The sequence below is a fragment of the Carettochelys insculpta genome, chromosome 15, assembly GCF_033958435.1.
Source record: "Carettochelys insculpta isolate YL-2023 chromosome 15, ASM3395843v1, whole genome shotgun sequence".
Classification (NCBI taxonomy): domain Eukaryota; kingdom Metazoa; phylum Chordata; order Testudines; family Carettochelyidae; genus Carettochelys; species Carettochelys insculpta.
Genome location: NC_134151.1, coordinates 30,436,794 through 30,459,233, shown reverse-complemented (window position 1 = coordinate 30,459,233; position 22,440 = coordinate 30,436,794). Strand labels below are relative to the sequence as shown.

Here is a 22,440-nt window from a genome sequence, read left to right as displayed (position 1 = left end):
AGTAGGTGTAGTGAAGGTCCACCAAATTGACCACAGATCACTATCCAGTTGACCCCATTACTCTATCCCAGACAAGAAGAGGAAGTTAAGTTTACAGGAGAGCTTTTCATGTCAAACCCCAACACGCACACACAACCCATGTTAACACAATCCAAGTTATAGCACCCCCAGTTATGTTATTCACATAACTGGAATTGCGTGCCTTAAGCTGACTTTTTGCAGTAGTTTAAACATAGGCCTAGTCTGACCTGCATAGCACTTTCCATAGAATTCTACCAAGTGGCTCTTATGTCAAGCCCATAATTCCTGGCTGAGCTAGAGTGTATCACATTGAAACAGCTAATCCTGAGTTGCTTGAATTGCACTCAGAAGAAATGAGAGAGCTTGTCCACTCTCTAGGGAAGCAATGCAATATTTTGGTCCAAACTGAACCTTCGGTGGTTTTGCCATCACTAATTTAAGTCCACTCAGTCACACTTGTTGACACTGATAACGTTTCCTTAGTCTCAGACTCTGTTAGAGGCAGAGGTAATGGCACAACCAGCAGTGGTTTTGCCTTTTTTATTTTCATGACTTCACTGGGCAGCCTCCCCTAAGATTGGCTGCAAGACTCTTACAGAGAACTGAGACAAGCAGGATATTGGCTTTGTTAGAAAAGTGAGCCTGCCAGACTCCCATGGCTTGTGCAAGAGACACCTGCGGCTGGAACTTACCCACCCAGCTCTCTCCTTGCTCGTTGTGCACCTCTCCACCTATGCTGCTATTTTCAGTTCTCTAGTAAGTGTCCCACTGCCTCCCTGCTACAGGAAAAGACTCCCAAAATGGGGAAAGGGTTGGTAAAGGGAAGTGGAGCCAGCAGGGAAAGGTTTGGCCACCTCCCAGCTGCAGGGCAAAACTCAGGTACCAGGCAGCTGTTGCAAGCTTTCCCCACTTCCTCCCCTCTGCCAGAATTGTTAGGACACAGACTCGCCACTGAGGTGGAGTCCTGCCCACCTCAGTAACTACATGATCTTACAGCAGTCATCCTTTTGCTCCCTCTGGGCTTGTCTACACTAGCCCCCTCCTACAAAGGGGGCACGTAAACGAGCCCGCTCGGTGAATAGCTCTGAGGTGCTGTGCTGCATATGCAGCACCTCATTAGCATAATTCCCACCATGACAACTTAAAAGCGGTGGCAAGCAGCGTAGCTGTGGGCACTCTGAAGTACCCCCACTACTTCCAAGTTCCCTTACGCCCAAAACATTTGCATCAAACAGGCTTGTTTACATGCCCCCTTCGAAGGAGGGGGCTAGTGTAGACAAGCCCTCTGTGTTTCACATCTGAGATGAGAGACCTCTACAAGCCAAACAAACTTCATCATACACAGACCCCATAGAACCAAAAGGCCAAGTTTTGTATGGGTAAAATCTGAATTAACCTAATCAAAACCCTACAGTGATCAAATGCCACCACTAGAGGCTGAATAGGAACAGAGGGGGAGCCGTGCTAGTCTATATACTATCAAAACAAAAAGCAGTCAAGTAGCACTTTAAAGACTAGCAAAATAATTTATTAGGCGAGCTTTTGTGTTTACAATAGACAAAATCCCATGGCTTACTTGCTACCCATTAGGCTTTGCTGGAAAGGTGTCACACATGCACACCTTTGTTGCATTCTTATGCAAATGATCTCAGGGAGACACATTCCTCCCAGCCTTCAGCAGCATTGCATTCCTGCTGCCACATTCCTTGCATCCTCCCCCCAGCCAAGAATTCAACATCCTGGCAAATTCTTTTTTTTTTCCTTCCCTTTAATGGAGATACACATCTCCTAGAACTGGAAGGGACCTTGGGAGGTCATCTAGTCCAGTCCCCTGCCTTCTTGGCAGGGCTTAGCACCATCCCTGGCATCTATTTGCCCTAATCTCTAAAGGGCCTCCTCAAGGATCGAGCTCACAACCCTGGGTTTAACAGGGCAAAGCTCAAACCACTGAGTTATCCCTCCCCCTGCTGTGAATTTTAGCTCTCGGAAAAACCTTGCATGGTGACAAATATCAAAGGGGTAGCAGAATTAGTCTGTATCTTCAAAAACAACAAGAAGTCTTGTGGCACCTTATGAAGCAGGTCGTTGCCCACAAAAGCTTATGCTCTAAAATATGTTAGTCTATAAGATGCCACAGGACTTCTCGTTGTTTTTGAAACGCTTTGTGATTATAGGGCAAATGCAATAGGTATAGCCCAGTGTTTCTCAACCGTTTTTATAAAATACCCCCTTTAAAAAATTGTAAGTACCCCCAGATTGCTCTAGCACACCCCTAAGGCTACGCTTACCACTGGTTGAGAAACATGGTCCTAAAGTAATCTGTCTTCAAACAAGTGCCATTCAGTCTTTCCAGATTACTGTCCCCTTTGCAGGAGTCAGATTTGTTTCAAAGACCGCCACGGTACATCTTCCTTAAAAACTATGTACTTACAAAAACATCACAGATGTCTACTGCTGAAAACTTGCTGACTTTCTACCATCTTATTATCAAATAAATGAATTGGAATAGAAATATCACAGTTACATTTCAGCGTTATGCATATAAAGCGGTAGCAACAAGTCACTGTCCAAATAAACTTTTCAATTGCACTGACTTTACTAGTGTTTCTTATGTAGCCTGTTGTAAAACTAGCCAAATACCTAGATAAGTTGATGTACCCCCAAAAGACCTCAGGTGTACCCCCAAGGTTAGTTGTATCACTGACAAATGCTGGCATAGCTCATACTAATGATGGATTTCTCACTACTGTTTACAGTAGATACCCGTCTTCTCTCTTGTAGATGGTTGCTGATGCATTTTCAAAGATTAAACTAGTATTTGGATCTTGCTCCAAATCTTTCATCCCCTGCCCCTTTATCTGCATCAAAATTTCCAATCAATGAGTGTTCTAAGAGATTCTGATTGGTCTGTTTGCAGAATTAATGTGCACGTGTGAATTCAGTGCACAGAAAAGAGGCCTGACCTAGGGGCTGATTAGGGTCTTATTTGTACAGGTAACCAGGGCTTTTCCTTGGGTGTTTCCTCCTCCAGTGCTAGGCTATGTCTAGACTAGAGGGTTTTGTCAACAAAATGGACGTTGTGTCAACACAACCAGCAAAGCAGCCAGATTCCCAAGGGCGTTCTGTCGACAGTAAGTTGACAGAACACAGCACTTTTGTCGACAACTGTACCCCACTCGCCATGAGGAAGAACACTTCTTGAAACAGAGCTCTGTTGATGGAAAGCCAGTCGAAAGAGCAATCTGTTCTGTTGACAGACAGGGCTCTCAGGACACTGTGTCAGGAACCCTGTCTGCTGTGCTTCTGGTTGGCTGTTTTGCCAGTAGAACAGCCGGGCAGTCTGGCCACTCTGTCAACAGAACAGATTGTTCTTTTGATCCACTTTGCTATCTGGATGCAATCTGTCAATAGTTTTGTCACAAAATATCGTCTACATACAAAAACCTCTCACCTGAATTGAGTGATGCTTTCATACCAGGCAAACTGATCCAGGAGTAGGTGAAGAGTGTTAAAACCCAGGTTTCACTTTTCCATCCACCTTGCAACAAAGATACAGGTGAAGTAACTCAAGTGCTGATAGTCCTCCAGTGCCTTCTCACAATTCTCACTGCTTACCAAGAAAGACAAATCAGTTCTCCCACAGATTTAGAAAGTGTCTCCCACTGCATGCCTATTAAATATCGGAGGGGTAGCCGTGTTAGTCTGGATCTGTAACACAACGAAGGGTCCTGTGGCACTTTACAGACTAACAGAAAAGTTTTGAGCATGAGCTTTCATGAGCACAGACTCACTTCATCTGATAAGGTGCCACAGGACCCTTCGTTGCATGCCTATGTGATTCAGCCTTAACCCAAGAGTCTTGGCTATAAATGAGAGGTTAGGACTATCTTCTGACCAGTGTTCCCTGTAAGATGAATGCTTCTGAAGCTACTCAGGAGTCACCCAGCTGATTAGCAGAGCACTCACAGCCACCCATGCATGTGTTTCTACTGGTGGTGCACATCCACACATGCCTGGGTGCACATGACAAAATTTATTCTGCCCAGGGATGGAAAAAAATTAGAGGGACACTGCTCCTGACACATTCTGTCTTTGGCCTCTCAGATGAGCCTGCAAGCAGGGGGATTAGTTAAGATTCAGGGGACCCCTGTGGGCATTGGGCTTGCATTCTTGGAAAGTGTGATGATCACATTTTAGTGATATATGACTCAGCTTCAGATTTCATTGCCAGGACCCCCTAAAATCCAGGATTCTTCCCTGCTTACAGCCAAGGTTCCCTCCATTTTTTTCCACCCACGGGCACAATAAATTTTGTTATATGCACCAAAGCATATGGGGATGTGCACCACCAACAGAAATACGCTGCCAGCTTGGGGTGCTCTGCTAATCAGCTGGGCAGCACCTGACCCTCTCCTGGGTGACCACCCAAGTGCTCAGCTTACAGAAAACACTGTTGACAGCTCTTGTCAATCACTTCTTCCTTATAAGTCTCCCAGTAGCCTGAATGAGTAGGAAGGTGGAGCTCCCTCCTTGCCACAGACATTCGCTGCAGTCACAGGATTCCCCCGCATACAAGATGCACATTAGCCAGTTCTGGACAGTGGAGATGTGGGGGCAAGAGAGATGCAGACAAATCATGGTCTGAAGAAGTGGGTCTGTCCCACGAATGCTCACCACCTAATAAATTATTTTGTTAATCTTTAAAGTGCTACTGGACTGCGTTTTTGTTTTGATTGAATATAGACTAACATGGCTATCTCTCTGTTACTATGCAGACAAATCAGGTTCTGTGCACTGTTCTCAATTATTTCAGTCTGTTTCTGTACATTTTAAACAATCTAGAGTCAAGTGCTTCACAACTGAGAGGGCAGATAATTCGCTATTTGCACATATGCCTCTGGCCTGAGCATGGCTCATCATTTCTCTGCATTCTTCCCATACAGCTCCTGAGAATAGGAAGTTCAGGAGTGAAGTCAGAGGACAGCTGTTTAAAGTGCCTCTAGGCGAGTGTGAATCTTTAGGAATTCTGGTCTGTTTAGAAGGTTGCAGACTGGTACTTTCTTCCCCAACCAGAAAATCAACATTGGGGGCATGGAAATGCCCATCGTGATTCTTTGTGACCCTGCTTACCCCTTGTTCTCTTGGCTCTTGAAACTATACAAAGGCACCTCCTGAATCCAAATAAAGTGCTTTTCAACTACAGGCTGAGCAGGTCCAGAATGGTCATAAAAGCCAGGTTCTGGTGCCTTCTGACCCACTTACACCTCAGCGAACAGTACCGTTGTCATTGGGGTCTGCTGTATTCTTCACAACATTTCTGAAGTGATGGGGAAAATTTCATGCCAGCTTGGGGTGCAGAGGCAGATGTCCTGGCCAGAAATTATCAGCAAACACACACACACAGGAAAACAGGAGAGCAAAGAAAGAGGCAATGAAAATCAGGAATGCCTTGAAAACTAAGTTGAATAGTAACAGAGAAGTAGCCCTGTTAGTCTGTATTCTAAAAAAACCAAACAAGCAGTCATGTAGCACTTTAAAGAATAACAAAACAATTTATTAGGTGATGAGCTTTTGCGGGCAGACCCACTTCTTCTATGAATGAGCGTGAAGGGTGTTAACTAGCATCCTCCCACCACCCATGCCACTACATTTTAATCATCTTCCTCTGGACAAGTGTTTATGAACAGCATGGTGTCATCTAGAATTTATTCACTGTTTGTCAGCCCCTGAAAATAATTTCAGATCTGGCAGGTAGTTGGTGAGCTGTTATTTTTCCTTATGAAAACTCAGTATCTGAGTTGGCAAGACATTAAGCTCTGCTTTTGTTCCCTGTCAGATAAGCTTAGCACTTTGTGGCACGTTACTCAGCAGCCAGCATCCAATAGGAATTCAATCATTTCCACACTTGTGGTTGTCCTCTTTCCATATTTGCCACATTCCCCCTCCCAAATAAATGCCCCCCACCACTTTCCCAGAGCCAGACACTCCCAACCCTCCTCTAAATAAATGCCCTCCTACTCCCCCAGAGTCAGGCATTCCCAGCCACCCCTACTCTAAATAAATGCCTTCCCCATACGCAAGAGCCAAAGTTCCTGCTCCTATTCTAATTCAATTCTGGCAATTCACCAGAGTCACCACTAGATCTGCTGTTGCTGGGGCTGCCGTTGAGGCTGCTGCCAGGGTCACCACAGAGGAGGTAGAGAGGGGTCAAAATGTGGTTAAATGTTATTTTATCTCCGTAATAGAGCAATGCACAGGCTCGTATACGTGTATTCAGCCCTGCCCTGCCTCCCCAAGTGACTGTGCCCCATCTATAGAGTAGCCTGGTCAAATCCAGTACAAATAGGAAAATGTTGCTGTGTTAAAGACAGATTTATAAATGTCCTCAAACACTGAACTTTTAAGGAATAGCATTTTTAATTCTAGTTAAAGTGCCTGAACACAGGTTGGCAAAATTCTTAAAAGAGCCAAACATTGTTCAGCTAGAATACACATCATACAGTACGTGAAAATTACCTCTATTTTAAAGATTGAGAAAGCGATCCACTGATGATAGGTAGTAACATATTTACCAGCCAGGAAATAAATCACTTTCTAATTATATTCATCATATTAGCAGCAGTAAGGGGGTGACTGAAAGTCCAATGTAGACAAATGGGGTCTCTATGCAATGTAATTCACTTTGAATGAAGCCCTTAGATAATAGAGTCCTCCAAGGATCTCAGAATGCCAAACAAAAACTAATTCATAACTGTGGAAAGAGTCACCCTCATCCTCATTTTGAAGATGAAGGGGAGGCGCCTCAAAGGTCAGTGCTTGTCAAAATCAAAGCCTGAAGTGAGTGAGGAGTTTTGCTTAATCGCTAGCCTACCCAGCAGGGGCCAAATTAGGAAGAATTCCTGCTGAACTCCACCTGTAGCCAACCCCACCACACAGACACACCATATGGACATTGCCTGAAAGCCACAACTGGATTAAAACTGATGGGACTTTGTCTTTTAGTGTCAATATGTACTGATGTGCAGAGAGCTTTGGCTATTCCACAGTTGGACTCACCAGCCCAGTTGGTGTTCTGCTAGAGTTACAACCTTTGATTAGTTCCTCATGTAAAATGGGATTGGTCGAGCTTGTGAAGGACAGAAGAATGTTTTTAAGTATTCACCGGTGCAAGGCCCCTGGGGAACCATAACTCTACTAACAGGTACCACACTGCAATTTGTTAAATTGGCCATGTGAGAAAATTCCCTGGCTTTTATTGATAGTTGATTTGCCAAGTGTCTAGAAGAACACCAAAGATATTTCCAGAAGTGCTCCAGCAGTGCACAGCGCCAGCCAGCTCTCCTGGAGGCTAAGCTAAGCACTGACTTAGCTCAGTGCTCCAGTACTCATACCTTGGCCAAGCAATGTCATAATGACAGCAGAATCACCATGGCAACCAGGTGCTAACTCCTAGAAGGGCAATATATTGGCTCTCACGCTTGTGTGCGTCCCGACTTGCTCTCCCAAAATGTTTGTGATTTATCCTGCCTTCTGAAGACTAGAAAAGGAATAAAAACCCAAACGGCAAGGAGACCTGAGTGTGATTTTTCTTTAGGTCGAGGGGGCAAAAGCCAATTTTTTGGGGGGTGGCAACTCAACTTATGATCCTGTTAGCTTAATATAAGTGATAATAAACCTTCCCCCCGCCCCCCTCTAAATAAATGCCCTCCCGCTCCTCCACAACCAAGCTCCCAGTTCAGATTTAATGCTGCCAACTCACCACAGCCACTGCTGGATCCACAGCTGCCGGGGCCACCACGGCTGTTGCTGGGGCTGCAGCTACAGCTGAGGCCACCACCAGGGCCCCCACAGCCATCACTACGGCCGCTGCTCAGACTGCTGCTGCTGCCACAGGTTTATCCCACCAAGCGGGAGCCATATTCGCCACATCACAGCATCCTGTTCGCCATATGTGATGAGTAGCAAACATATTGAACACCATGGCCATTACTAGGGCAAATGTTTTCTATAGTAAAGAGAACATCAAGGAAAACATTTTGGGGAGCTACTCAGCTCTAAGATCCAGGCACATTCACAATACCTGCAGTGAAACATAAATCCAACAAAAGCTTGTCTGGGGCTTTGTTTTCAAGCTAAGTGCAACAGCTCAGGCCGTGGGTGGAACATGGATTTGTTGGGTGTCTGGCTGATGTGTGATTGGAAATAATTAACACCCAATCTGGGCTTTCAGAAGTACAGCTACGTCATCTTACCGCGAATAACCCAGGGTTGTGTTTTGTATTTCCATGGTAATTGAACATGGTAAAACAGACATGCTATGAAGATTGCAAAGTGCTAATTTTTCAAATATAATAAATGCACCCCATTCGGTTAACTGCAGTGAGAGGAGAAAATACAGATCTGAAAAGTTTTAAGACTAGGGAAATTTTAGTTAATTTTTTAAAAAATGGAGGAAATTAGGAACTTTGGAATGAGGCACCTGACTCAACAGGTCTGCCCTTTGCTTCCATGGACTTTAATCTCACCCACAACTTTTATTTCATATATCATCCCTTCTCTTCCAGCAATGAACCTAGGGTGGTCTCTTACACTCCTTCATAATTTGTTTCATCTCCTGCTGCCATTGGCATTCTGTGCTGGGAAACAAACCAAAGGACAGTTGTGCTAAATATCACCTCTCCCCCAGCCATTCATGCAAATCACACATCTTTTCTGACATAAATGCTTTTGTGAACAAAAATGAGCTTCTACGAGATTTTATGAGCTCCAACAAAAGCCAACAGGGAGCTATTGAAAGATCTGGCAGTATTCTGAGTTGCTACAGGACAGTACCTGAAACACATTTTAAGTTATTTTCTTTCTCTTTCTCTCTCTCTCTCTCTCTCTCACACACACACAGACAGAGGTTACAAATACCATCATGTGACTGGTGATCAAATTCTTGCAGGTAGTTTGTGAGCTGGTAATGTTCATTATGAAAAGTCAGTATCTGAAATTCTTTCACTGTTGACTTTAAGCTCTGTCCAGTTGATCTTGGGTGAAAGGAAAGAGTTGCTGTTCTAGCCAATTATTTATAATTCATTAAAGCTTGAAAGCTCTGGATTTGGACCCTTATTGTGCTAGATGCTGTACATGTCTTCAGACACAGTTCCATCCACAAAGACTTTGCAATCTAGACAAATAGTGGGTGGGGAAACAGCAGTGCAGAGATGAAGTGATTTGCCCAGGGGCACTCAGTAGGTTAGTGGCAGAGTGGGAATAGACGCAGTAGTGGGATATCTATGCTAACTGGCCTTAAAACCTAGAACTCAAAATGCAGATTTGAGTCACTGGGACAAGCCCCTTTATCTCTGAATTAACTTAACCTTACGAAGCCAAACATAAAATCCAGAGGATGCCTGAAGATGCTATAACTGGAGTTGGCATAAAGGAAAAAGTTACAAAAAAAAGTTGAATTCACTTTCATGCTGCAGATTTCAAAGAAGAACAGGGTTTTGCTTTTCTTCATGTATTTGAAGTGTGTAATCTTTTGTTTTGAAATTTTTCGAGGCTTTGAGCCCCCACCTCAGTGTTCCCCATCAGATGAGCACTTGGGCCACCCAGTAGACATTCAGGTGCTGTCCAGATGATTAGCAGAGTGCCCTCAGCAACCACAACCAACAGCATGTGTGTCTACTGGTGGTGCACACCCACAAAGGCATTGGTACATGAGAAAATTTATTCCACCCATGAATGGAAAACACTGTAGGAAACATTGCCCCTTCTACCTCTTTCTGTGTCTTCTACTGCCCCTGTTTCCTCCCTCTTCCATAGTGCCATTGGAGAACACGTTGGGTGGAAAAGGAACACCTAGAAACTGAAATAAATTCATTTTCAGGTTCCTTTAAAAAAGGGATTATTAGGAAAAACTTTTGGGTCACATTTTAAAAACTGTTGGGGGGTTTTTTGGTCAAAATATTTTTGATCAATTTTTTTTTAACGTGCGCTAATACAAATGAGAATATACTGGATGCCATTACAATTGTATGTCCAGTTGTTTGTTAATTGCTTATGTGTACAAGCCCTTTTCACTGTCACCTTTCCTAGTTCTGGAAGAGCATTAGACAACCAACTGCATAGTCGCTGCTTTTCCATTGTGACTCAGTATAACGTATAACCTAGACTTAGAGTTCAGATAACATGTAAAGATTTTTTGCCTCTAATAACATAATTTGATCAAATTAGTTTATTAGCCTGCAGGACTTTCTAGCTAATTCAAAGCCAAAAAAAATACTGATTGAGCAGTTAGCCTATACATATGGAGCCAATTTAAAAGCTGTTAAAGTACCCAATATTTTCCCCCTTAGAAACTGGACTTGGTTTAACTTTTTCATTCTGGCTAAGTGGCTAAATTTTTTCTATTCCACGTTCATTAGTGAAGGAAGAAGGATGGAAAATTATTCTCCTAAAAAATGTAGGGCAGGATCAATAATAATACTTTGCGTTTAATGTGTCACCTTTCCTCTGCTGATCTCAAAGGCTTTTGCAAAGGCAGGTTGTGTACATGGTGATTGGCATATGTACACATTATCTGTCATTGGCACTTATTTTCCATAACTACAGTTGCAGCTGTTTCCTGCAGCTCTGAAAACTGACTGAAACTAGAGAAAATGTCATATTTTCAGAGGTAAGTTTAAATGATCTGTACTGTCACTGGCTAACTTCTATTTTTGTTACCTAAAGGTTACCTCCTTGGTCTGTGATGTTTTAGTAGCAGATTTGAAGGGCAGTCACAGTAAACTGCTACTATCACTATTTAAAATTGCCCTTATGGAAGTGAGGAAGAAGGCTAAATTGAACTTCATTACCAAATCCAGAGAGTTGGTATGGAGAAGAACCAGGTGACTTCACAGCAGATGCTGCTCTTCCCCTCCCACAGAAAGGGGGAAGAATACTTTGTCCATTCAAAGATACATCTAGTGATCATTTTTGGTTATCTTGGGTTATTTCTCAAGTTTCATCAACAGCCTCTCAAGCTTCAATCATCTGTAAACGTCTCAAACTCTTCCAGGGGTTTGCACTACCCACCCTTTTATTCTTTCAATCAGTCTCAGGCATGGTCTATACTAGACCCCATTGTCAACTGCAGATATGCAATTCTAGCTAGAGCAGTTGTGTAGCTAGAATCGACGTGTCTGCAGTCAACTGTCCTCACTGTGGGAGGTCAACAGGATCATTTCTCCTGTCGACCTTCCTTACTCCTCATGAGAACAGGAGTACAAGGGGTCGACTGAAGACCCCAGAGAGAGATCAATGTTGCTTGTCTTTACCAGACCCTGCAAGGGTTGATCTCCCGTTAAGCGCAGACATACCTTCAGGAATATGATCTGTCTCAAACTCCAACCTTTGTTAATTCAGGGTGACCAAGATTAAACCTCCATCGTTCTTTCCACTGCACCTTTTTCTTGGTGGGACCAGGCATCTATTCATCCCAAGGCTCTGGTTTCTTGCGCTAATGTAAAACGTAGAGGCAGCAGGTTGAGCCAGATTACTCAAAGGTGCTGAGGACCAGCAGCTCCCCTTGACTTCAGCTGGAGTGGGGCCTGCTTGGTGCTTCTGGAAATCAACTCCTTGGTCCCTTCCTCCGTGATGAAGGGATCACGTGTCCGTCACATGCTTGTGCAGATGCCCTGTGGGTTCTTAAGGTTCTACAGCATCCTGGTGAATCTTCCTGCAGCTTGTTACCTTCTCTCAGGGCTGACTAGTTAGTTGCCTGTGTTATCTATGTGCTCCGTCTGCTTGGGGCACTCAGCAAATAGGTCACAGAAAGGAAACTAGGTTAATGCATCCACAGACCACAATCAAAACTCATCTCCCTTTTCTCCCCCAGCCCTTCTTCAGCACCCAGGCAACCACTTGGGTCCAGGGCTACTGAATCTAACTGAGAGGGGAGGTGACACTAAACTAACCCCAACACCTCCACTGGGGCTTCGCCAATCCTGGCATCCCTTACTCGCTCCTCTTAGGAAGCTGGGTCAGTATTCATAAGAGCTGACTAAGTTGATATGAGATTTAAAACAAACCTCACCCAAAAGCAACCTGCGTTGGTTTGAGATAGGCCTGATGATGGGGGTGGAGGGGCAAAGAGGGCAGTTGCCCCTTTGAAATGCCACAGAGCCCTGTGCTGTCACTCTGCATGTGGCTCTGAGGGAGTGTGGGGGGACCAGGGCTGACTGCCTAAGCCTTCCGCCTTTGGCCCCTCCCACTTGACTTCCAGAGCTGCAGCGACCGTCACTGCTGCTGGTTTCAGTCTTCTCATGGGTGCTAGGTTCCCTCAGGAACGGGCTGATCTCTCATGCTTTGTCTGCGTTGGACATGGGTAACAAATTGTGATAAAGGGTTTTCTGGGCTGCTTAATTGTATTGATTCTTTTTCTTTTAACTGTCCAGATGACAGGTCAGCCCCTGGCAGGCTGTAGGAGAGAGAATCCAACCTGACATGAGCCAGTCTTGTCTAATGGGAATGGTGATCTGGTGAGACTCAGAGCATACCTAGGGTTCCATTCATACATGGTCAGGGTGGGAGGCAGAGGTTCACATGCAGAGACTGAATGGTTTGTCCAATCCCAGAAGGAGCTGTCCATCTTCCGAGAGGGCTGACAGAGGAGCCAATCAGCTTCCAGGACCTTCCCTCCCCAAACACCCTCATTTCCCCTTACTCAAGGAGACAGGGACCCACACCACAGCACACACTCTTCATCCCTCAAGAAAGAGCTTCCCTTACCTATGACCCAGCCAAGGCTCCCTCTGTTCCCTGCCAGTTGACCACAACAGCTGCTGCACTGGTAAAGGGAAGGAGGTGTTTATTTGCTACAGCATCTGTCTCAGCAACTTTTACTACTTTCGCTCCATTTCTCACCCGTTGCTCTCCTAGACCTTCCTCTCCTCTTTCTCAGACAAGCAAAGTATTCCCACTGCTAGAATAAGAAATGGGACAACACATACACATCCTCTATCTGTCTCCTTCCCTGAGAGGCAGCCTTGCATTTGAGGGTCAGGGGGTGAGGAAAATTGTGAATAGGCTCTTTCACTCTTTCCAACCTGCCTGGAGCCAAGAAGCATCAACTGCCAGGGAAGAGAGTGCCTAAAAGGTGTAAAGCAAGATACCAAAACGTAGCAGAAATTTTCACTTGTTTGAGCTGAATTGTCCCTCCCTCAGCCCCATCCCAGAACAATGCTCTCTGAATTCTCTTACCCCGGGAAAGAATCATAGAACTTCTCTTAAGGATGCTCATTGAAAGACTGTGCTTGTCGTTATTTATTTACTTTCCCACAATCTCCCTTCATGAAGTTTAAACCATACAAGACTGGAACACCCTCCTGGCTCATTGTGTTCTGTTTATCCTTCAGACCACATTAGCATCATTTACTGCACTAATGTTACTAAGTGAGCATTTCATGGTGTTGCCTGATGTAAAATGACAAAGTGTTAACACTTAGAGAAAATTATTTCCTGTTGCTCTCAAGCAAGTGAAATGAATCCAACCAAAACCCAAGCCTGTATGACCTGAGTTCTATCCACCCATAACACAATCAAGTCACAGAGCATGCAAAGCAGATTGATTTCCCACTGAGCGAATAACTAGGTGCATTTTATTGAATTACCAAAACTGTAAAGTTGGTTTAGGCTGATGAGGAGCCCTGAGTGGGAAAATTAAACAGGTTGATTTTAAAATGTGCTCCAGGATCCATTACTAACCTGAGATCTCATTTGCTTGTCCACAAGCTCTAGCACTTCTCTAATTAAAAAGAAGGAACAAATTCCGTCATTTAAAAACATTAACTGTCAGAATAAAGAGAAACATCTGTCCTATATTAACTGAACTTGCCTTGGGATTTTATTGGCCCAAGATGCCTCCATTTTATGATTGAGGGCTGTAGTTTTACTAATACGAAGAGTGCAGCAAATTACATCAATATAAATATTTGCCACAGCCATCCAAGGCCATCTGACTGACTGGATTTTAACAGTCATAGAGTGAAATCCTGATGCAGTAAAGGTCATAGGAATTTTGCCATTTATTTTAATGGAGACAGTTTTTCATCCTTGGTCTTCATCAACTCTTTGCTTTATCCAAACACAACTGCAACAAAAAAGGCATTGAGACCCCAATCCTCTCCCTGTTTTTATCAATGGTGCAAGACTGGATTCCTAAGTCAGTGATGTTGTAGGCATACGTATATTCCTGTCCAGTCAAAGTTTGATCAGATTGATTGGAATCAAGCCCATGAAGTATGTCTCCCACATTGTTACTACAGTGGTGGAGATACCTTGGAGATCAAACAAACAATCTCCATTCCACCTCCTTCTTCAGCAGTGGAAATAAATACAAAAACTGTTGCTGTATGTATCTAACTCTTCACTTCACTTATAACCTTCCCCAAAGCTGGATTTATCACCTAAGGGCAAAAGAGAAGGAGATGGAGGCCCTTCTTGGGATTGGCAAACCATTTAGAGCAGGCCTACACTAGACCTGAAAGTTGATCCTAGATACACAGTTCCAGTTAGGACAATTGTGTAGCTGGAATTGACATATCTAAGCTTGACTTATCAGTTAGTCCTCGTAGAGGGAGGTCAACGGGAAAAACTCTCCCATTGACCTCTCTTAATCTTCATGAGAATGAGGAGTACCAGGGTTGACTGTCAAGTGCTGATGGTTCAATTTAGCATGTCCCCACTACGTGAGTTAAATCAAACCCTGCAAGATTAACCCTCACCAGGTCAGTCTTCCAGTAAGTATAGATGTATCCTCCGTCTCTGCAGCTAAATCTCTGCATCCCACTTTGACCATGTATGGTTGTCTGAAAGGATCCCTGGAAACTCTTCCCTTCCCAGAATTTGAGAGATGCTACATCTCAGAGTGTTCCTTAATGCTAGTGGAAATACAAACACAGCAGTCAGCAAAGAGCCATTTGAACTTTCCCCCAAAAACTGTCAATACCAGTGGTTTCAGATGGTAATTTGCTCTAAAGACAAATGGCTCCTTTGTGAACAGAAACAGTCAGGATTTGCAACATGTATCAATTTCATAAATGACCCACAGTCATCAGTCAAGATGCCAGGGATATACCTCTATAACTACAGTCTCCAGGAAAAGGATTTACATTTCACGCAAGATTGTGTGCTTTCTGCCCAAAAAGCCACTTTCCTTGAATCCTTTATTTCACTATGTCTCTTGATTTCCTTTTCAACTGCCTAGAATTGGTCTTTGATTTACACTTCAAGCTTACAAAAGGTCTGAGTGTCAGAGAGTTGGACAGAAAAAGAGTAGTTAGGAAACCCTGGCAGAGATATAGTAACTGATGTCTTCAACATTTGGAGCTCTTCACAGTTGTGTAATCATTTATGTACCAAGAGTGACTTTTACTAGCTGGAACATTGATTGGGTAAACAGGCCAGAGCACTAAGAACTGTCCTGTGTCCAAGGAATCAGATTCCTTCAGAAAATGCTGCATTCACAAAAGGAGTTTGTAAACTAAATGGAGTCTGTGCTCTGCTTCTTATTCAGAGGCCTGATCCAAAACCACTTGCACTCTTTCCCACTGTTGATTGCAACACACTTTGAATCAAGCCCTTGATCAGGACATTCTAGATCACTTCACTGAAATCAAATGAATTGAACTTTCCTAGACACCTTTTCTAACTTTGCATGTTTAAGGATTTGTAATGTCTGGACAAGAGGTTGTAAGAATGAATGTGGACTCCACATAGCATCCCCTGGAGAATTAGCTTTCATTTCTTCTAGTCCTACCTCTTCTCCTCCCTCCCCCGCACCCGCACACATTTTGATGCTGGATTCTTTTCCAAGAAATTCACTGCTTTGCAATAGATACAAAAGAGCCAAGGCCAAACTCTGCTGTGCCTTATATCGCTGCGGTTGGATGGGGCATAAATCAGGGAAGCACACTGCCCAAAGAGTGAGAGATAAATCCTCCCTGTCACAAAAACCTTTTAGCTGGAGACGGACTGAACTGGGCAATGGCCCAGAGCTGTGCTTACTGAGATCTGGTCCTTTGAAAGAAACAGTTTCAGTTGGGGCCCGTTTCTAACTTCCTTGCTGTAAGCTGCACCCTGGGGAACAGGAATGGAGTGGTGGGCCTCAGGGTGTGAAGAACAAGAAGTCCTGTGGCACCTTATAGACTAACATATTTTGGAGCTCTGCTAAGGATATGGCCCAATGTCTGTGAAGGGTATAGAACAGTAATACCATTGCCTACCTTTCCCAGCTCTAGAGAGTGAAAGAAATACCTGCAAAGGAGCCACCTTAGTTTGTCCAGGCTTGTGGTTGATCCAGTTTCCTGGTAATGGCTGAGGAATGTAAGCTTGAGAGTAGTGGGTGGGTGAGCATTTCTGTTCATTTGCAACTAGATTTTTTTTCTGGCGGGCAAAATGATTCACATCTATTGCGATTTCTTCCCCTTCCCCCCCCAACTCACAGGCACCTAACGATGAATAAAAATACGCTATAAAAAGGACTCCCCTGGATGCACTCCTGTAATAAGCAAATATTGATGTAGTAATTTCGCACTGTGCCCCAGGCATCTCCTACAAGTGCTCTGCCACCTGCCAGTAGAGATTTGTTTTACGCATACTAAGAAACTAAATTATTTCTTTGAAACCATGCTCAGCTATGATGAAATAATGACCACATGGGTGATGCAGCTTTTTGTCAGGGATCTGGGCTTCCAGCACTTCTTATTCATACTGTATAAGTGTCTAAGGGCTCATTTACACTACAGTAAACCCTCGAGTTACACGACCCCCCCGCCCACGTAACTCAAATTTTCACACAAGTCAGTGGCGAGATGCGAACCAGGCTGTCACTTGGTTCCCAGCTCCCCTCTGCTGGCGGCCCTGGGAAACTGCCCAGCCCACCAGGACTGGTCAGTTTCCTGGCTACTTCCCCCATCTTCCCCCAGTGGTGTGGCTGTCAGGCTGACAGCTGTGCAGCTGGGAGAAGGCAGAGAGAAGGGGCTGCAGAGCAGCATCAAGTTGTGCTTAACTTGTGTTAAAGTGAGGTATGCACAGCTTGAAGCTGCGTATCTCAAGGGCTTACTGTACAGGAAAGATCGACCCTGCTGCAGTTGATCTCCCAGATTTTGCTTTAGCATGCCTAGTGGGGAAGCGCTAACTCAAACTTACAGGATGCCTCCATCAATTGCAGTACTCCTGCCCCATTGAGAATAAGCACCTGGTGACCTCCTTAGTGGAGATGCTGTAGAAACTCAAATTAAGGTGCCTTAACTTTAGCCACATAATTAACATAGCTGAATTTTGTATCTTAATTCCACCATCCGCTGTAGTGTAGACCTGACCTGAGTCTGCTTTTAGTGCTCCCATGCCTGGGACCAAATTGAGCCACAGTGTAAGTCCATTCAGTTCTTTGGAGTTTCACCGGCTTATACCAAGTCTAAGGCCAGGAATACCCACCCCACTCCCTGTTGATCTAACCGGTGCAACTTCAGCTATTCACTCAGCTGAAGCTGCGTAGCTTAGATCAATGTGGAGATGCAGGGTATACCAGGCCATAATCCTGGTATAAGCATAGCTGAAGTCAACATACTTACCAGGGTGTCTTCCATGAAGTAAGGTCAGTGGGGGGCTACTCTCCTGTCGACTCCAGGTGCTGTACTGGAGTCAGTGGTAGAACACTTACAGGTTGATTTTATCACATCTACGCAAACACAATAAATGGACCACCAGTGGATCAATCACTGCAGCATCGATCCACCATCTAGTTTAGACAAGCATCAGTTTTACCCATTGTCTACGGTGTTGGTAAAGATACAATTGCTTAACAATTGCACTGATTATTTACGGATTTAAACCAATGACCATTAGAAGATAAAATTCTGAAGTAAGCCATGATATTTGCCACTGTTCCAAAATGGAGTCTGGTAAACCCGCCCCCTCTCATCTGGGGAACACATCCCAGCTGGTGTAAATAACTCCCTAGGCAGCCACATTCCAGGAAGAGACTCTGCAGTGAGGGGAATTGGATTATAGTTAAACGGTGATTGACATGATTCTTTCACTACCTTCTGCTTTGATTCTGCATTGCCCACTAGCTTTGATTCTGCAGAGATGACACAAATGGTCATGTCCTTGCGAAGATTACATCAGGATGCCACATGAGACATCACCGCTCTACACACTCTTCACTTTTTCTGGCACCTCTGTCTTTAAATACCCCTCTGAACCCCCTCCCCCCACTCATGCATCTGATGAAGTGGGTCTTTGCCCACAAAAGCTTATGCTCCAAAATAGCTGTTAGTCTATAAGGTGCCATGGGACTTCTCGTTGTTCTTGAAGATACAGACTAACACGGCCACCTCTCTGATACTTCAAAGGACTTGTTGTTCATAGACAAAGTGTTCTGTAAATTGTGCACAAACTCTCCGTAACTCCAAGACTGTACATTAATTCATCTGGATTGCTCATCGATTGTTTATCGATTATGCTCGTTTCCTTACTGGCTGCTCCTGTTCTTTCCTCTGCCTATCAGCTCTCTATATAACCAATCATAACTTGATGCCTGTCAGTGCATTCTGAAACTCAACCAAGTTCAGAATCACTCTGCCAGCTGATTGTAATAAACTTTTGATGTTTCACATACAGCACCCAGACTTTATTCCAACATCATTAATTGAGCGAAGTATTTAACTAAAACCTAGTTAACATTTAGATTGTTTGAAACGATAATGGAGAAATTTGCCATATTTTCTCTACATATTACAGTCTAATTTCCATGCTGGCATCCATAAAAGATTATTAAATGGAAAGCTAAGAGGACAATGTAAACAAAAAGCCTTATGAAGATATGACCATGGAATTCACACTATCAGTTTAAGGCTGGGATTTGGGAAGAAGCCTGGAGAAGTCAGACACCCAGATCACTTTGGACTGATGTCTGATGTCTTAAGTTTTTTGAAAATCCCAGCTTAAAGCACTTAGCATTTTATTGCAAATGTAGGATACTCTTGGTTTGAGCATTGGTCTGCTACACCCAGGGTTGTGTGTTCAGTCCTTGAGGGGGCCATTTAGAGATCTGGGGTAAACAGGAGGAGAGGAATAAAAATAGGGGGATGATAGTTGGTCCTGCCAAGAGGGCAGGGGACTGGACTCGATGACCTCCTGAGGTCCCTTCCAGTTCTATGAGATCTGATGTGTATCTCCCTTCCACAGTGATCTAATAAAATGACCTTTCCACTGACTTAGTGTTGAGCCCTGCTGGAACTCCTTGATATTTGCCACATGAAGGAGATTGGTTAGAATCCACCCTCTAGATGACAGAGTTCCACTCATGGTACAGTACAGATTTTGCAGATCTAGTGGAAAATGCCAATGTAATGTGGTAGTTTTATATTAAGGCTCCATTTACGAGAGGTTAATAAATGATTAGCATGTATGACCAGCATATGACAGACATGGAGAATACAGATACAAGTGTAATGCTGACTGACCTGTGGTTACCAGCACCAGGGATAGAACCTGTGAGTGTAGGGTCTAAAGCCCTGTACTCTACAATATGAGCTACAGGCCAGGTGGTTCTCAGCCAAGTCTGTGGAGTAGAGACTTCACTCACCCCAGACGAGGTCTCAGTGCCTCTGACTACTACATGCTTCCCTGGGCTCAGGAAGCCTCTCCCAAGCTTCTGAGACCTTCCAGCAGTTCTTCCCAGCCAATGCACCAGTTGTGACGTAGACAGACCTGGGGTTGCTGGCCCCAGGGATAAAACTGGTGAGCATAGGGTCTAAAGCCCTGTACTGTACCACATGAGCTAAAGGGCAGCTGGCTCTCAGCTGAGGCTGTAGAGCAGAGACTTCACTCACCCCAGATGAGGTCTCAGTGCCTCTGGGTACTACACAAGCATATCAGGAGCAGGTGCTACTGATGGTTCTAAGAAACTGATTAATCTGTTAGACTCAAACAAAACAAAAAAAAGGGAAAAAAGTGGGGGAAAAGGGATAGAGATGTGGTCTTCTCATCTCAAAGATATATTGGCATCAGAAAATGGCAAGACAAGTGATTATGAGTTTGGAACAGGTGCCATATGAAGAGAGATTAAAAAGACTGGAACTTTACAGCTTACAGAAGAAGAGAGTAAGGTGGGATATGATAGAGGTCTATAAAATCATGACAGTATGGAAAAAGTGAATAAAGAAAGGTTGTTTACTTGTTTCTATAACATAAGAACTAGGGGGGTCACTAAATGAAATTAATGGGGAGCAGGTTTAAAACTAGCAAAAGTAAGTTTTTCTTCACACAGCGCACAATAACCCTGTGGTACTCCTTCCCAGAGGATGTTGTGAAGACCAAGACTTTAACAGGGTGTAAAAAAGAACTACATCAATGCTTGGGAGGCTGGGTCCATCAACAGCTATTGACCAGGATGGACAGGAACAGTGTCCCTAGCCTCTGTGTGTCAGAACCTGGAAACGGATACAGGAGAGGGAATCACTCAGTGACTACCTGTTCGCTCACTCCCCCTGGGGCATCTGGTGGGAGAGAGGATACTGAGCTAGATGGACCTTTGGTTGGACCCAGTGTGGTCGTTCTTATGTAATTAAATATTTTATTCAAATATATTAACATTTTACAAAATGTAGAACTGCAGCCATAATATATGAAGTCAAACCAGTATTTCTGTAGCCAAAGCTATCAACTTATTTCCAGCTTTATTTTATTATTAAATGTCAAGTCACAGGTATTAGTGAAACCTGGGGTGAGAAGAGGGTTGCAGTGATACATGTCTAGAAAATTCTAACCTTAATACTGTGAGTGGGACAATGTGATCCCATCTTCTGCACATTGTAGCGTCCTCTTCAGGTGCTATCATGCTACAATGTGTAGTTACACAGAACAATGTCCTGTTAGTTTGTGAACCTGACATAGCTGCATGGGGCCATGGATTTGGTGATGGTCCATCTTCTACCACATGAGTCTGTGGTGCTGGTAGTAACCCCTGTTTATGGCCTGACTCTCGGGATTGAGCAATTTCACTGATGACTGTGTGTCAGCCACTGCAGGAAACACAGCATCTGGAACCAATTGGGCAGTCATTATGTGGTTGTCCTGTGCAGAGCTGTGGGCTGAAGCAGATTCAGAATGCAGCAGTGAAGGAGTTTTGCCTTCTCCCTCCTACATGTTTCCCAGGCCTGGCTTGGCTCTTGGCATCTAGACGGAACACCTGCTCTCGTGTAGGCAAGCCGCCGGGAGCTGTGTTGTTTTGATTAGGTGTTTTTGAGAGTCCATGTTCAAGGACTGGGAGGATTGATGTGGCTTTTTTAGAGATAGAAGTGCTGAGCCAGTTATTGTAGCTGATTGTAGCTGACTGCTTTTCTCATAATAATGTGCTCTCACTTGGTTATAAAAGCTGTGAGAATAATAAACTCAGGGCCTTCAGACTATAGAACTGTTGGCCCCCTGCTGTCTATGTTCGTCTTTGTCTTTCATCCTTCGCGGTATCACACCTCTGGGACCTGTCACTAAAAAGAAATACAACATCTGGCGCCCGAACAGGGACACGGAGGTGAGAAGCGTCCATGCGGCGAGGAAGGTGTATCAATACCGGAGGGACCGAAGAGGATTTCTAGACCGGGTGAGTCAGACCTTCGGGATTTGGGCAGGGTTAAGATGGGGAATTCTCCATCTTCTTACTCCTCTTATATTGAATTGCCTCAGACCTTATTGAGAAGCTCAGGAGTAAAAGTAAAACAAAGTACATTTCAGAAACTTTTTGATCTTATTTGTAAGCATTGTTACTGGTTTACCCCAAGTGGGAAAAATGCTTTGAATTTGAAACAGTGGAGATTGATTATGAGAGCCCTGCGTCGAGCGCACCAAAGAGGGGAAATTATCCCACTCCCCGTTTGGTCTCTTTGTAATCTTGTAGTCCGTGCCTTAGAGCTGTTGCAGTTTGGCTCTGAAGAGGGTCGCTCCCTCTCCCCGGACTCTTTAGCGGAAAGAGGAGCCAGACGCAGGGTTCCCAAGGGAGATGGGGCCTTATCGGAGGAATCAGGAGATTCCAGTGAGGAGGGCCAAGAGGGTCAGCCTATTATAGGAGATGAAAAGACAGGGAACTCTGAACAACAGAAAAATTATACTGCCCGTGAAACATCATCGGGCTTTTTCCCTGTTAGTGTTTGTGTGGCTCGGCCGGAGCCCGATTTCCCTCCCCCCCGCCTTCCCCGCTTTCACCGCCTACCAAGGAGGAAGGCCCCAATGGGGCTTTATCAGAGGAATTATGGTTGCAGCTCTGTAAGCAGAGAACTGCTTGTAAACTAAAAGAGAAAAAGGAATATTGGAGCAGTTGTATCTGGCTGTTAGAAACAGCTCCTTGGACAAAAGCCCAGATTATAAGACCTTGAAGAAACTGCC

General features: G+C 44.3%; 1 long non-coding RNA gene across 3 annotated transcripts in view; it reads right to left on the bottom strand.

The window, feature by feature from the left end:
- Positions 1-3,479: 3,479 nt before the first annotated feature.
- The window catches only part of LOC142021164 (uncharacterized), a 52,596-nt gene continuing 33,635 nt past the window's right edge, over positions 3,480-22,440 (bottom strand). Inside the window, exons 1-3 of one of the 3 annotated variants that reach the window (XR_012647606.1) lie at positions 11,373-11,465; positions 7,781-8,026; positions 3,480-3,559 (exon numbers count right to left, since the gene is read on the bottom strand). This is a non-coding gene — a long non-coding RNA (uncharacterized LOC142021164). Of the gene's footprint in view, positions 3,632-7,780; positions 8,027-11,372; positions 11,466-22,440 lie in introns of those variants that run through there. The other 2 variants (XR_012647605.1, XR_012647607.1) reach the window with 2 other exon arrangements.